Source organism: Stegostoma tigrinum, unplaced genomic scaffold (genome assembly GCF_030684315.1).
Source record: "Stegostoma tigrinum isolate sSteTig4 unplaced genomic scaffold, sSteTig4.hap1 scaffold_70, whole genome shotgun sequence".
Taxonomy (NCBI): Eukaryota; Metazoa; Chordata; class Chondrichthyes; order Orectolobiformes; family Stegostomatidae; genus Stegostoma; species Stegostoma tigrinum.
The window spans coordinates 1,250,622-1,263,688 of NW_026728643.1; the positions used below are offsets into that span (position 1 = coordinate 1,250,622).

The window sequence follows — 13,067 nt, forward strand, 5'->3', positions numbered from 1 at the left end:
GCTCCTCTGATGGTGCCTGGCTCGCTGTGTTCCTCCAGCTCCACACTGTGTCATCTGTGACTCCAACACCTGCAGCTATTGCTATCTCCCTGTGAGCGATGTCAGCTTTGGTTCAATCGGAGCACGGGGCGGGGCCAATGGAAGCGGCCTACCCTCCAGCCAATCAGAGCGAGTGAGATGTTTGTCTGTGTGAAAATCATGTGATCGCCTCTGTCCGCGGGCGCAATATCTCTGCGAATGAGGGTTAGCTGCTTTCGGAAGGTACAGTACACGGGATAAAAAGGAAAGCTGCAAAAAAACGGGAGGGAAATACTTTCGGTATTGACTGAGAGGCTTTATTAGCCGTTGATGCATGTCAGAAAACAAATTTTAACATGCCGGTCCCGTGTTTTGCAGCAAACGGAAAAACTGCTCCGGACCTGAGGCTGCGATAGGCAGAGGTAATTGCCACCATCTTTATTAGGGGCAGTGATCTTCGGGACTCATGCCGGATCACCATATTTATAGGTGGCAACCTGCAGTGGAACGCAAGCGCAGCCTTTCTTGCTTGGGAGGGGAGATTAAGACAAGAGAAATGTTTGTTTTTGTTTTTGTTTTTCTGGACTTCTTTCCCAGACTGTGAGACACGGCGTGTATTTCCTGGGAAGGACCTTTGACGCTGGCGGAGTACTGGCTTCAGGCAGTATAAATTGCTGCAAGTTATCCGTTAGATATTTAATGGAGGAGAAATGCCGAAAACGTGTTCAGAACTGCATGTTCAAAAACAAAGTTGCTGGAAAAGCTCAGTAGGTTTGGTAGCATCTGTGAAAGGAAAAAAAATAACGTTTCGGATCCGCTAATCCTTGCTTAGAACTTCATGTTACCTGTTGCACTCTCACTGTAGGAAGTCCTGCTTTAAATATTATGATCTATTAAAGCATATCCGTTTGCCCAGTATTCATATGATTGGGATCAAATCACTGAAAGTGCTCTGAGTCCCCTTGTGCTCCCTGGTCAAATTTATTAATGTCTGACTTCCTCAGTCTGTAATAATGGGTGTATTTTACCTCTGCATCTTTCTGTGTGGGGGAGCAGGGTGCTTTTAAGAGGAGGATTTATACATAACTAACAGAAACCAAGAGAAATGTTTGCCTTTTCCAGACAATCTTGTGTTTTCTGGATTTCTGTCCAGGCCTGACCGTTATTTGTCTCTTGTGGATTTGCTTTACAGGATATTTATTGAGAATAATTTGCAAACCAGGATCCCAATGCAAGTTCTCCATTAAGCGGAGTGATCAGGATCTGAGTATCATTGACACTTAACAGTGAAAGGAAAGAGGTTTAACCATTCTATGCATGGGAGAATACTCCTGGTAAGTTTGTAACTTGAAAGCAGGATATTCAAATTTTTGGTTTGATCACCTCTGGGATAAGTGTTCAGTTCTATACCCTGCAGCTGAGAAAGGAGATATTGGCCTGAGAGGGGTAGATTTGTCCAAACAACACCTCGTCTCTTTGAAAGAACTGTCATATTTAGTCCCAATCGCCCACTTCATGATTTTAGTCTATACATTTTTCATTCTTGAATACCTGCAAACTTCCTTTTAAAATTCCTGATGGGCACAAATTCCAGCACCCCTCCAGGTGGAATCTTCCATTTCCTGACAACTCCATTGATCCTGAAACTGCTGAAGTCTGTGTTGATTCCTGAGGTTTATAAATTACTGCATTTAACGTGAAGATGCTGTTCCCTGAGCTTCCATTGAGCTGCATTGAAACAGTATGGGAGGCTGAGATCAGAGTGGGTGTGAGCATACAATGAAAATGAAAAGGCTGCACTGTGAGTGCTGCTTGGCTAAATGAGAGTGCTTTGGAGTTGGGTGAAACAGAAAGTGAAACTGAAAGATTGAGTGTGATGCTCAGTCTCAGTTTGGGCAGTTCAGAAAGTCTCTCAGTCCTAATGGAAACAGCCAATTGATATTTGATACTGTAAAGAATTTTCTTACAGTTTTTAAAGTATATATTAGCTTAAATAAAGTTAGGGGCTTTAGGTTTATAATAGTAATGTTTGAAATGAAGGGGGAGGACCTAGCTTAATTAAATTCTTTTTAAGGCAGAAACTGGCTTAATCTGGAGAGAAGTCAAAACAGAAGACATCACACCTGTGATGTGCTCCTCTTGCACAATAGAACATAGGCTCTTGATGTTGTGTCGACCTGTGAAACCACACTGAAGCCCATTTAACCCACACTATTCCATTATCATCCATATGTTTATCCAAAGACCACTTAAATGCCCTTAAACTTGGCGAGTCTACTACTGTTGCAGGCAGGGCATTGCACGCCCTTATTACCCTGAGTAAAGAACCTACCTCTGACATCTGTCCGATATCTATGACCCGTCAATCTAAAGCTATATCCCCTCGTGCTAGCCAGCTCCATCTGAGGAAAAAGGACCTCAGTGTCCACCCTATCTAATCCTCATATCATCTTGTATGTCTCTATTAGGTCACCTCTGAACCTTCTTCTCTCTGACGAAAACAGCCTAAAGTCCCTCAACCTTTCCTCATAAGACCTTCCCTCGATACCAGGCAACATTCTGGTAAATCTCCTGTGCACCCTTTCCAATGCTTGCACATCCTTCGTGCAATGCGGTGACCAGAACTCCGAGTGCGGCCGCACCAGAGTTTCGTACCGCTGCAATATGACCTCATGGTTCTGAAACGCAATCCCTCTATCAGTAAAAACGAACACATTGTACACCTTCTTAACAACCCTATCAACTTGTGGAAACTTTCAGGGATCTATGTACATGGACACCGAGATCTCTTTGCTCATCCACACTATCAAGAATCTTACCATTAGCCCAGTACTCTGTATTCCTGTTACTCCTTCCAATGTGAATCACCTCACAGTTTTCCGCATTAAACTCTGGGACATTACCAGTGTCCCTATTGGCTATTTGTGCAGGAAGTGTGTCCATCTGCAGCTACTGGTTAACTGCTTTTCAGAGCTTGAGCTGTGGGTGCAGTCAGTATGGAGCATCCATGGTAACTGAGAAGGTTGTGGTCGCATTCTCAACAGACTGGTCACGCAGCAGGTGAAGATTACACAGACAGCAAGGGAATGGGTGACTATCAGACAAGTAAAAGGCTCAGAAAGGAAGTGCTGGAGTCATCTCCCTCAAATAGATATACTGTTTTGGGTACTGTTCAGTTGGGGGGTCGGGGGTGGGGGAGAGAGGTGGGGGATGTTGGGGTGGCCACTCGGGAAGCAGCATCAGTCGGGTTCATGGCACTCGGAGTAACTCCGCTGCATAGAAGGGGAGGGAAACGATAAATATGACTGTAGAGACAGGGGATTCAATAGTAAGGGATAGAGAGAGACATGAATCCAGGATGGTATGTTGCCTCCCTGGTGCCAGGATTAGCGATGACACGGAGCAGCTTCAGGACATTCTGGAGTGGGAGGGTGAACATCCGATTGTACCAGTGACATAGGAAAACCAAGGGAGGAGGACCTGAAAGCTGAAGATAGGAAGTTAAGAGATACACTAAAATACGAGATCTCAAATGTAGCATTGTCAAGCTTACACCCAGTGCCACATTGTTGTCGGGAGAAGTTTGTGTTGTGTTCAGTTGTACAAGTGACCTTTATTCAGAGCTCTGTTACCGCATGTGTGGGAGAGGCCAGAGTCCACTCCAAACCTGGCTTTCACATGAGGCCTAATTCCCCTCTTAAATACAGCTCAGATTGGAAGAGTGGACAGTGACACTCAAACTTTCCCTGGCTGATTGTGATATTTTTATTCCATTCGCTAGGTGTTATTTACATGCAATATTGTTGTCATTGTTAGCCACACACCCCAAATCAATATACCCAATCCAGTAAGCAAACCATTTTCCTAGGATGGTGACGGCGAGTACGAGGGGGCATAGCTTTAAATTGAGGGGTGAAAGATATAGGACAGATGCCAGAGGTAGTTTCTTTACTCAGAGAGTAGTAAGGGAATGGAACGCTTTGCCTGCAACGGTAGTAGATTTGCCAACTTTAGGTACATTTAGGGTGTCATTGGACAAGCATATGGACGTACATGGAATAGTGTAGGTTAGACGGGCTTGAGATCGGTATGACAGGTCGGCACAACATCAAGGGCCGAAGGGCCTGTACTGTGCTGTAATGTTCTATGTCGTATGTTCAAACAATCGTGGACAACACTATGTTCAGTCCTAAACCCTTCTATAATCTCCTGAGGTTAGCTCGAAAACTACTTCGTCTGTCTTTGGGACCTTACAATGCTTTTGACAGTTATATTCCTCCTCAGACATTTGCCAGCTGCACCACATTTTTTTGCCAAAAACCAAAATGGTATCTTATCACTAAGAACTTTTCCAAATTCTCTACTAACTGTAGTGTGGATTGTTAGGAATTGTGATTAAGTCTTTTAAACTCAACTCTGATATAAAGTGACTACAATTTGTAATACAGTTGACAAATTGTGGAAAAATCCCTCTCTTACTTCAGCTTAAAAGATCAAACAGTGTTTCTGACTTGCTGCTGCAGTTTACAATCCCAACGATTTGCATTCTGTAAATGATTTTTAAACTGAAGTTTCATTTTCTACTCTAAGCGCTTTCCATTATTACTTTCTTGTTTTAATAAAAAGCATCTATTCCAGTTCCACTGAGTGTGAAATTCAGTCACTTTAGAGCTTTACCAAGCCATGAAACAAAATTTGTTCAGATTTCACAAATAACTAAGGCACTAACCATATCTTCATTTCGGATTTTGTAATCTATCTTTGTCACTCTTCCCTTGATCTTTGGATGTAAGAATTTATTCAAATTATCCGTATCTACATTTCAATTGTTTTATCTCTCTGCAGCCCTGACTTCTCTCTTTATAATCTTCCTTTGCCCCTTCCTATGTTGTTGGTCTTTTCGAGGTTGTGTTTACACCATTTATTGCTTTTCCTTCCATAATGATACAGTGAGCTGCTTTTATTGCTGACAAACATTTGCTCTAGGAATTCAGCTAACCCTTTCACGTTAATTGGTTGTTTGCATTTCTGGTTACAATTACCTAAACAGTTCAGAATGCTGTAGGATCAGACTTTTGCTTCTACTTTTTATTAAGTAACAAACTTGTGATTGTGGCTGAACCAGGCCTTTAAAAACTGCCTCTTGTTAAAATGCTTATGTGTTTTGAACTGTCTGCTTACAGAAACCCAAGTAAATTCCCTAATGTTCCTTCTCAACAGGACTCTTTTATACCCCCCACAGGACCTTTTGTGATCTAATCCCGTAACAGTGTGAGCTGCTACAATGCACGTGCTAGTAAAAGCATAAGAGGACAGATGAGATGAGTGCATGGCTGGAGCTATAACTTAAAAGGTTTGGATTCCTGAGGCATTGAGACTGTTTGTTTGTTTCTGGGGAAGGTGGGACATGCACAAGCTTGAACAATTGTCCAGGGCAGAGCTGGGACAGATATTCTTGTTGATGCTTTTGCTAGTTCCACTGGTGAGGATTTAAACTCGTATGACAGGGGAATGGGAACCAAAGTATAGCTTTAGCAGTAAAAGACTCAAATCAGCAAATGGGATTTGAAATTAGTTCATGATGTTGTCGGTGGCTGAAAGATTAAAAGAAAGAAGGATTAATCAAGATCAAATCTCTTTTCATACATCAGTCCTGTGATCCCAGGAATTGGTCTGGTGAACCTTCTTTACGATCATTCAGTAGCCAGGCCATCCTTCCTCTGGAAAGGAGAACAAAGGTGCACACGACTCCAGGTGTGGTCTCACCAAGGCCCTTATAGAAAGATATCCCTCTTCCTGTACTCGAATCCTCTCACAATGAAGGCCGAAATATCATTTGCATTCTTCACTACTTGCTGCTGCCTGTTTCCTAAAAGAGAATAGGAGAGAAACACGGAACTAAATGGGGTCAGACACTCGGGTAACATTGTGTTCAACAATGTCCCCATTGTAGCGGTGCTGGCCATCAAGCACCTATTGAAGCTAGGCCCGTTTTCTGGCACTCGGTGTGTAACCTGTATTTTGGTGCAGTGGATGATCATCTCAACACTTCTTCAAGATTGCAATGGTTCCTGCATCTATCACCATTTCAGATGCTGCCAGATCTGCTGAGTATCTCTATCATTTTCTGTTTTTATTTCAGATTTCAGGTATTTTTCTGCATCTTAGTCCTTCAGAAGGATCAGAGGGTATGGAGAGAAAACAGGAATTGGATTCATTTTCAGATGAATAAAATGCCTGCCCTTCATGTCTGTCCAAACTCTATCTCTTTTTGTAGTTTTGGACAAACGCTGACTGTTTCCCTTCCCTGAAGGACATTTAATGAACCAGTTCAGTTTTACTGATAATCCAGCAGTGCCCCTCAGTGTTGCATCCACAATTGATCAGATTAATTTCTGAGTTTGACAATCTTTGTGTGTGTTCTTCTGGTTTCTCTCTCTCTCTCTCTACTTTTTTTTTTCTTCAGTTTGAAATTGTGATTGCATTCAGAGAAATCAAACAAAACCACATCCAGATCTGACACTCAATCTGTTTGTCGTAACCTAATTATCTCAGGATTTTGAACATTAAAGGAAGAAGCACTGTTCACACCAGGGAGAAATGCGTATTGTCTGTGTGTCGAAGATTCTGTGAAGATTCATCTGAAATGCCCAAACACCAGCACGGTCACACTGGGGAGAGACTGTGGTAATGTGGGGATTGTGGGAAGGGATTTATTTACCCATCCCAGCTGGAAATGCACCAACGCAGTCACACTGGGGAGAAACTGTTCATTTGCTCTGATTGTGGGCTGGGATTCACTCAGTCAAGCAACCTGCTGAAACACCAACGAGTTCACAGTGGGGACAGACTGTTCACATGTTCCGAGTATGGGAAGGGATTTGCTCACTCAACCAACCTGCTGAGACACCAGCGAGTTCACTCTGGGGACAGACCATTCACTTGTTCTATGTGTGGAAAGGGATTCACTCAATCATCCCAACTGTTAACACACCAGCAAGTTCACCACAACCACATTTGAAGGATTTTGCCCTTAAATCAAGGAATGAACTTTGATCTTTGGGCTGTTTGTACTGGTGTCATTAGTCCCTGCTCAAAACTTGATCTTCTCTTGGGAAATAAGGTAGGGCAGGTGACTGAGGGGTCAGCAGGGGGAACAATATTTTGGGGCCTATGATTATATCTCTATTAGTTTTAAAATAATTATGGAAAAGGATAGACTTTGGTCGAAGAGTCAAAGTTTTAAATGAGGCCAATTTTGACACTACTATGCTTCTTAAAAGCACAGTAAGACCGCCTATGTGTGGGAATGCACGAGATGGGTGAGATACAAAAAAGTATTTTACATCAGTATTTACTGTGATAAAGGATACAAAAGCTAAAGAACTTAGAGAAATGAATGTGTATCTTGAAAAGTTCCATGTTGTAGAGGAGGTGGTGCTGGATGCCATACAGAGCATAAAGGTGGATAAATCCCCAGGACCTCTTCAGGTGTATTCTCGAACTTTGCGGGAAGCTAGGCTTGCGATTGGGCCCCTTGCTCAGATATTTGCACCATTGACAGTCATAGGTGAGCTGTTACACTGGAGGTTGGCTAATCTGGTGCCATTGTTTAAGAAAGGTGGTAACATAAAACCAGGGAACAATAAATTTTTAGTGAGCCTGATGTCAGTTGTGGGTAAGTTGTTGGAGGGAATTCTGAGGGATAGGATTTACATATATTTGGAAAGCGTGGACTGAATGGGGAATAGTTGACATGGCTTTGTCCATAGGAAATTATGCCTTACTAACTTGATTGAGTTTTTTTGAAGAAGTTAGAAACAAGATTGATGGCAGAGCGGTGGATGTTTTCGATATTCCTCATGGTCGACTGATTAACAAGGTTAGATCACATGGAATCCAGGGAGAGCTGGCCATTTGGAAAGGCCTTTGACCTGCAGTATGCTGCAAGGATTGGTACTTAGTAACTATAACTCCTACATTCACATCCAAATCATCTTTATAAATGACACACCACTGGTCACAGGCCTCCAGTCGACAAAGCAACCCTCCACCAGCACTCCGTCTTCTACCTTCAAGTCAGATCTGTTTCCAAATGACTGGTTCTCTCTGTATTCCATCTGATCTGACCTTGCTAATCAGTCTACTATGAGGAACCTTGTCAAACGCCTTAGTGACATCCATATAGAACACATCCACCTCTTTGCGCTACTCAATCCTCTTTGTTCCTCCATCAAAAAAAATCAAGTCAGTGAGACATGATTTCCCACACACACAGCCATGTTGATTATCCCTAATCAGTCCTTCCCTTTCCAAATATTTCAAGTACTATCCCTCAGGATTCCTAGAACGACTTTCCCACCACTAATATCAGGCTCACTGGCCTATAGTTCCCTGGCTTTTCCTTACCACCTTTCTTAAATAGTGGCACCACATTAGCCAACTTCTGGTCCCTCACCTGTGACTATCGATGATACAAATATCTCAGCAAGGGGCCCAGCAATCACTTGCCTAGCTTCCCTCCGAGTTCTCGGATACACCTGATCAGGTCCCAGGAATTTATCCACTTTTATACGTTTTAAGCATCACTACCTCTGTAATATCGATAATTTTCAAGATGTTGCTATTTATTTCCCCACAGTCCATATCTTCCATATCCTTTTCTGTAGTAAATACTGATGCATAATACTTGTTTTATTATATTCCCCATTTCTTGCAATTCCACACATAGGAGGCATTGCTGCTTTTTAAGGGGCCCTATCTCTCCATCGTTATCCTTTTTGTTCTTAATCTATTTGTAGAATCCCACTGGATTTTCCTTAATACTATTTGCCTAAGTTACCTCATGTTCCCTTTTTGCCCTACTAATTTCCCTCTTAAGTATACTATTGTCATTATACTCTTGTAAGCATTCACTCGATCTCTGCTGTCTATACCTGACATGTCCTTCCTCGTTTTTCTTGACCAAAACCTTGATTTCTCTAGTCATCCAGAATTCCCTATACCTACCAGCATTGTCCTTCACCCGAACAGGAGTATACTGTCCCTGAACTCTCGTTATCTCTTTTTTTTGAAGGCTTCCCACTTTCTAACTTTCTGTTTTACCTGCGAACATCTGCCCCAATCAACTTTTGAAAGCTCTTGTGTAATACCATTAAAATTGGCCTTCCTCCAATATAGAGCTTTAACTTTCAGATCCGGTCTACTCTTTTCCATCACTATTTTAAAACTAATAGAATTATGGTCACTGGCCCCAAAGTCCTCCCCTGCTGATACCCTAGTCACCTGTCCTGCTTTATTTGCCAACAGCAGGTCAAGTTTTGCACCTTCTGTAGTCGGTACATCACATACTGAATCAGAACATTTTCCTCTACACTCTCAGCAAACTCCGCTCCATCCAAGCCTTTTAGACCATGGAATTCCCAGTCTGTTTGGAAAGTTAAAATCCCTTCCATCACCACCCTGTTATTCTTCCAGATAACTTCTTTCAAAATTATTTGTCAGATTCCTGCTGACTAATGGGGGTGGCTATAGTATAATCCCAATAAGGTGATCATCCCTTTCTTATTTCTCAGTTCCACCCAAATAACTTCCCTGGATGTATTCTCAGATATATCCTGCCTAAGTAACGCCGTAATGTTATCCTTGCTCAAAAATGCCACTTTTCCCTCCTCTCTTGCTTTGCTTCCCCCTCCCCCTTCGACTTTCTATCCTTTCTATAGGAACTATATCTTAGAACATTAAGCTGGCAGCCCTGTCCACCTCTGAGCCTTGCCTCTGTAATTGCAATGATAACCCAGTTTCATGTTTCCAATCTTGCCCTGAGTTCCTCTGCCTTAGCTGTTAGGCCTCTGGCATTGAAATAAATGGCGTTTAATTTATTAGTCCTTTCGCATTAATCTCAATAACAAATACGTAACTGTAGAGTAGGTTTTGAAAATGATAACGTTTTATTGCTGTAGATCAACACATTCACACTGGGTAAAGACAATCCACCCGCAGTGTGTGAAAAGGGATTCCCTAGTTCATTAGGACGGGTTTTCATAGAATTCGGAGTATTCCTACAGTATGGAAACAGGCCCTTCGGCCCAAGAATTCCACACAAAACCTCAGAGCATCCCACCCAGACACATCTCCCCGTAGCCCACCTAATGTACGCATCACTGAACACTCTGGGCAATTTAGCTTGGCGAATCCACTAACCAGCACGTGGGAGGAAACCAGAGCACCTAGAGGAAACCCACGCAGCCACAGGGAGAATATGCCAACAACCACACACTCGGTTGCCCAAGGGTGGAATCAAATCCAGGTCCCTGGCACTGTGAGGCAGCAGTGCTAACCGCTGAGCCACTGTGGTTAAACACCAATGAGTTCCCAAGAATCTGTAGGAATTTTTGTTGCTCGTATTATCTGTATTCAAGTCATGTTATCTGGGCTTGTTTCTCATGATGTTTGAAAACACCACATGTCTGGTTACCTTGTTGGGAGAAAAAATGATATAAATTTTATTAAAACTACTGTGCATTGGATCTTTATCTCAAAAGCAGACTAATTTATTTTGAAAGGGGAGATGGAGAGCCTATCTCCTCTATCCTCACCTCCAACAAGTGCGAGGAACCTGTGGTTTTTATTTTTCACTCAATGACAGTCAGTACATTTCATATGAGCAACTGGGAACCGAGTCATCCCAAAATGCTTGAAACTTAGTGTACTAATGGTACACTATTACAATAATAACCATTACAATTCTTTTCTGAACCTTTTGAAGTTTTACAACATCCGTCCTTCAGCAGGAAGAGTAGAATTACACACAGCGGTTACACCTAAACTGGAATGGGAACTGCATCCTTGTGGGAGCTGGGGATGGGTTTCCAGTACTGTTGGGGGTCATGTAAAAAGTTTAGCAGTGGGCTGAAATCCAGAGAATGTTCAAAAATAATAATGGCCAAAAAGAGAAGAAACAAGAGAGTCTGGAAGGCATTGTCATTGGGCAATTAAGATATAAGCGAGTTTGCCACGGGTGAATGGTATTTAATGCTTGGAGTCAGATGAATAAGGCAGATGATTTGAGGATACAAATTAGTGGGGTCATAAAGCCATTGCTGTCACTTGGACATGGTTAGCAGCTCAGTATTCCAGGATACAGGGCCTTCATGCAAGGCAGTGGAGGTGGTAAAGGAGGAGGAAATATTGTTATTTTGCTTCGGGAATCTATATAGCAATAAGGACAGGTGACATTTTTGAAAACCCCTTTAAATAAATAAGGAGACAGATTTTGAGAAAGTGTAGAAGTAGCAGGATTATGGTAGCAGAGACTTTCAACTTCCTCAACATTAATGGAGTCGTCATAATGTGAAGGATTTATCAGAATTTTTAAAATACATCCAGGAGAGCATTTTTTCAGCCACTAAGTAGAAGTCCCAACAAGGAAGGGGAAGGCCCTGGACTTGACTTTAGGTTACAAAGTTGAGCAAGTGGTTGAAGTTTCAGTGGGATAGCATTTTGCAGGTAGTTATTATAACTATTCGATTCAGGATTTGTATGGAAAAGGACAAGGATGGGTCTAAAGTCCTAAACTGATGCTGAAGTTATGAAGAAAGTAAATGGAATTTTGGCCTTAACTGCGAGGTGTTAGTGTTTTGAGGATCGGGACATCTTGTAACAACTGTATTGGATGTTGGTGAAGCATATTGGTTTAGCTACTCGTATTTAAGAAAGGATATGCTGGCGTTGAATGCGGTGCAAAAGAGATTCGCTAAGCTGATTCATGGGATGTAAGGGTCATCAAGAATAGCTGGAGGAAGGGAATTTGCAAAGGGAAAATACTAAATAAACAGGTGGTGCCCAGTGTTGGGCTCATACTCACAACTCTGCACTTAAACAGCGTATGTTCCAACAACTGAGTTAACTTGGCCTTCCACAGTCAATGTTCAAATCCTGCTTTATAAGGTGACAAATGGGTTTTTCACTGACGCCGCTGCAGTCCAAGGAAGTAAAAGGTAACTGCTTTAGAAAATCCCAAGGTTCCAATGTATTCTTCTCATTCACATTGCAATCCATTTTCAGTACTTGCTCCAGGATTTAACATTCAAAATTAATTTCGTGATGTTGTTGCCCTCATCTTTAAGTGCCCTGTATAACTCCAGTCACTCGGTCGAATGGTGAAAAAGTCTGTTTCAATAAACCAATTTTTTTCAGCTACAGTCTAAGAAATGTTCCTTTATTTGCTGAATCTCACACAACATTTTCTTTCTTCTGTGTGTCAACAACTTTTGCCAATTCTCATGTTACGGACTACATTTTCAGAATCTTTTTAACCAGAGGTTTCTGGTGCAGTTGTAAGACTTCATATTAAATGGTACAAAAAACCAAACGGGCTTAAAAGATGAGAAAGGAAATACATTTTTGTATTTTTGCGTGAAGACGGTTCAGTTACTGTGTGCTTGTTTCATATAAAATGGATGATTGAAGTGTTCACAGTGCACTATTTAAATAGCAGATACGAAGACCTTGTGAGCAAGCATTTAAGACATTTGACACATTGAGGGAATTAATTTAGAAACCCAAAATGTCCAGAAAATGTGCTGGATAAATTCAGCAGGTCTGTTATTTTCGCTCTTTTCGATTCAGGATGGGTATGGAAAAGGACAGAAATGGGTCTAAAGTCCTCTGCGGGTGCTGCAAATGATTAAGAGAGAAGATCGAATTTTAGCTTTAATTGCTACATAGTTGTTACAATTTTTAACAATTATGTAGGATGTTAGTGAAGCCATTCCTGCGGAGAGAAAGAAATAGTGCAAATATCTTGAAACTAACATGATTTCACTTGTCTCATTGCCAGACCTCCTATGTTTCTTTCACACTTTCTGTTAAACAGCAAGAAGTTCTTTTCTTGAGAAGAGAAAAGCATGAGAGGTAACCTGAGAGAAATTGGAGACTCTGCAGGGATTTGAGGCAAAAATGGTGTTGAGGTTGAGGTTGTTAGAGATTTAAGAAATGGTAATGCAGTCTCGAGGCCTCTCCTGCTCCATGACTAAAATTTGGTGCAG

The 13,067-nt window shown here is 41.9% G+C and overlaps 1 long non-coding RNA gene across 5 annotated transcripts; it reads left to right on the forward strand.

The window, feature by feature from the left end:
* The first annotated feature begins 207 nt into the window (after positions 1 to 207).
* Positions 208 to 12,217, forward strand: LOC132209199 (uncharacterized). Of its 5 annotated transcripts, none has more exons than XR_009445305.1 (3): positions 208 to 261; positions 1,211 to 1,352; positions 5,261 to 12,217. It is a non-coding gene; the product is annotated as an uncharacterized LOC132209199 (long non-coding RNA). The 5 variants fall into 5 exon arrangements; XR_009445306.1 differs by lacking the exon at positions 208 to 261 and adding an exon at positions 415 to 440; XR_009445304.1 differs by lacking the exon at positions 208 to 261 and adding an exon at positions 502 to 785.
* Positions 12,218 to 13,067: the final 850 nt, after the last annotated feature.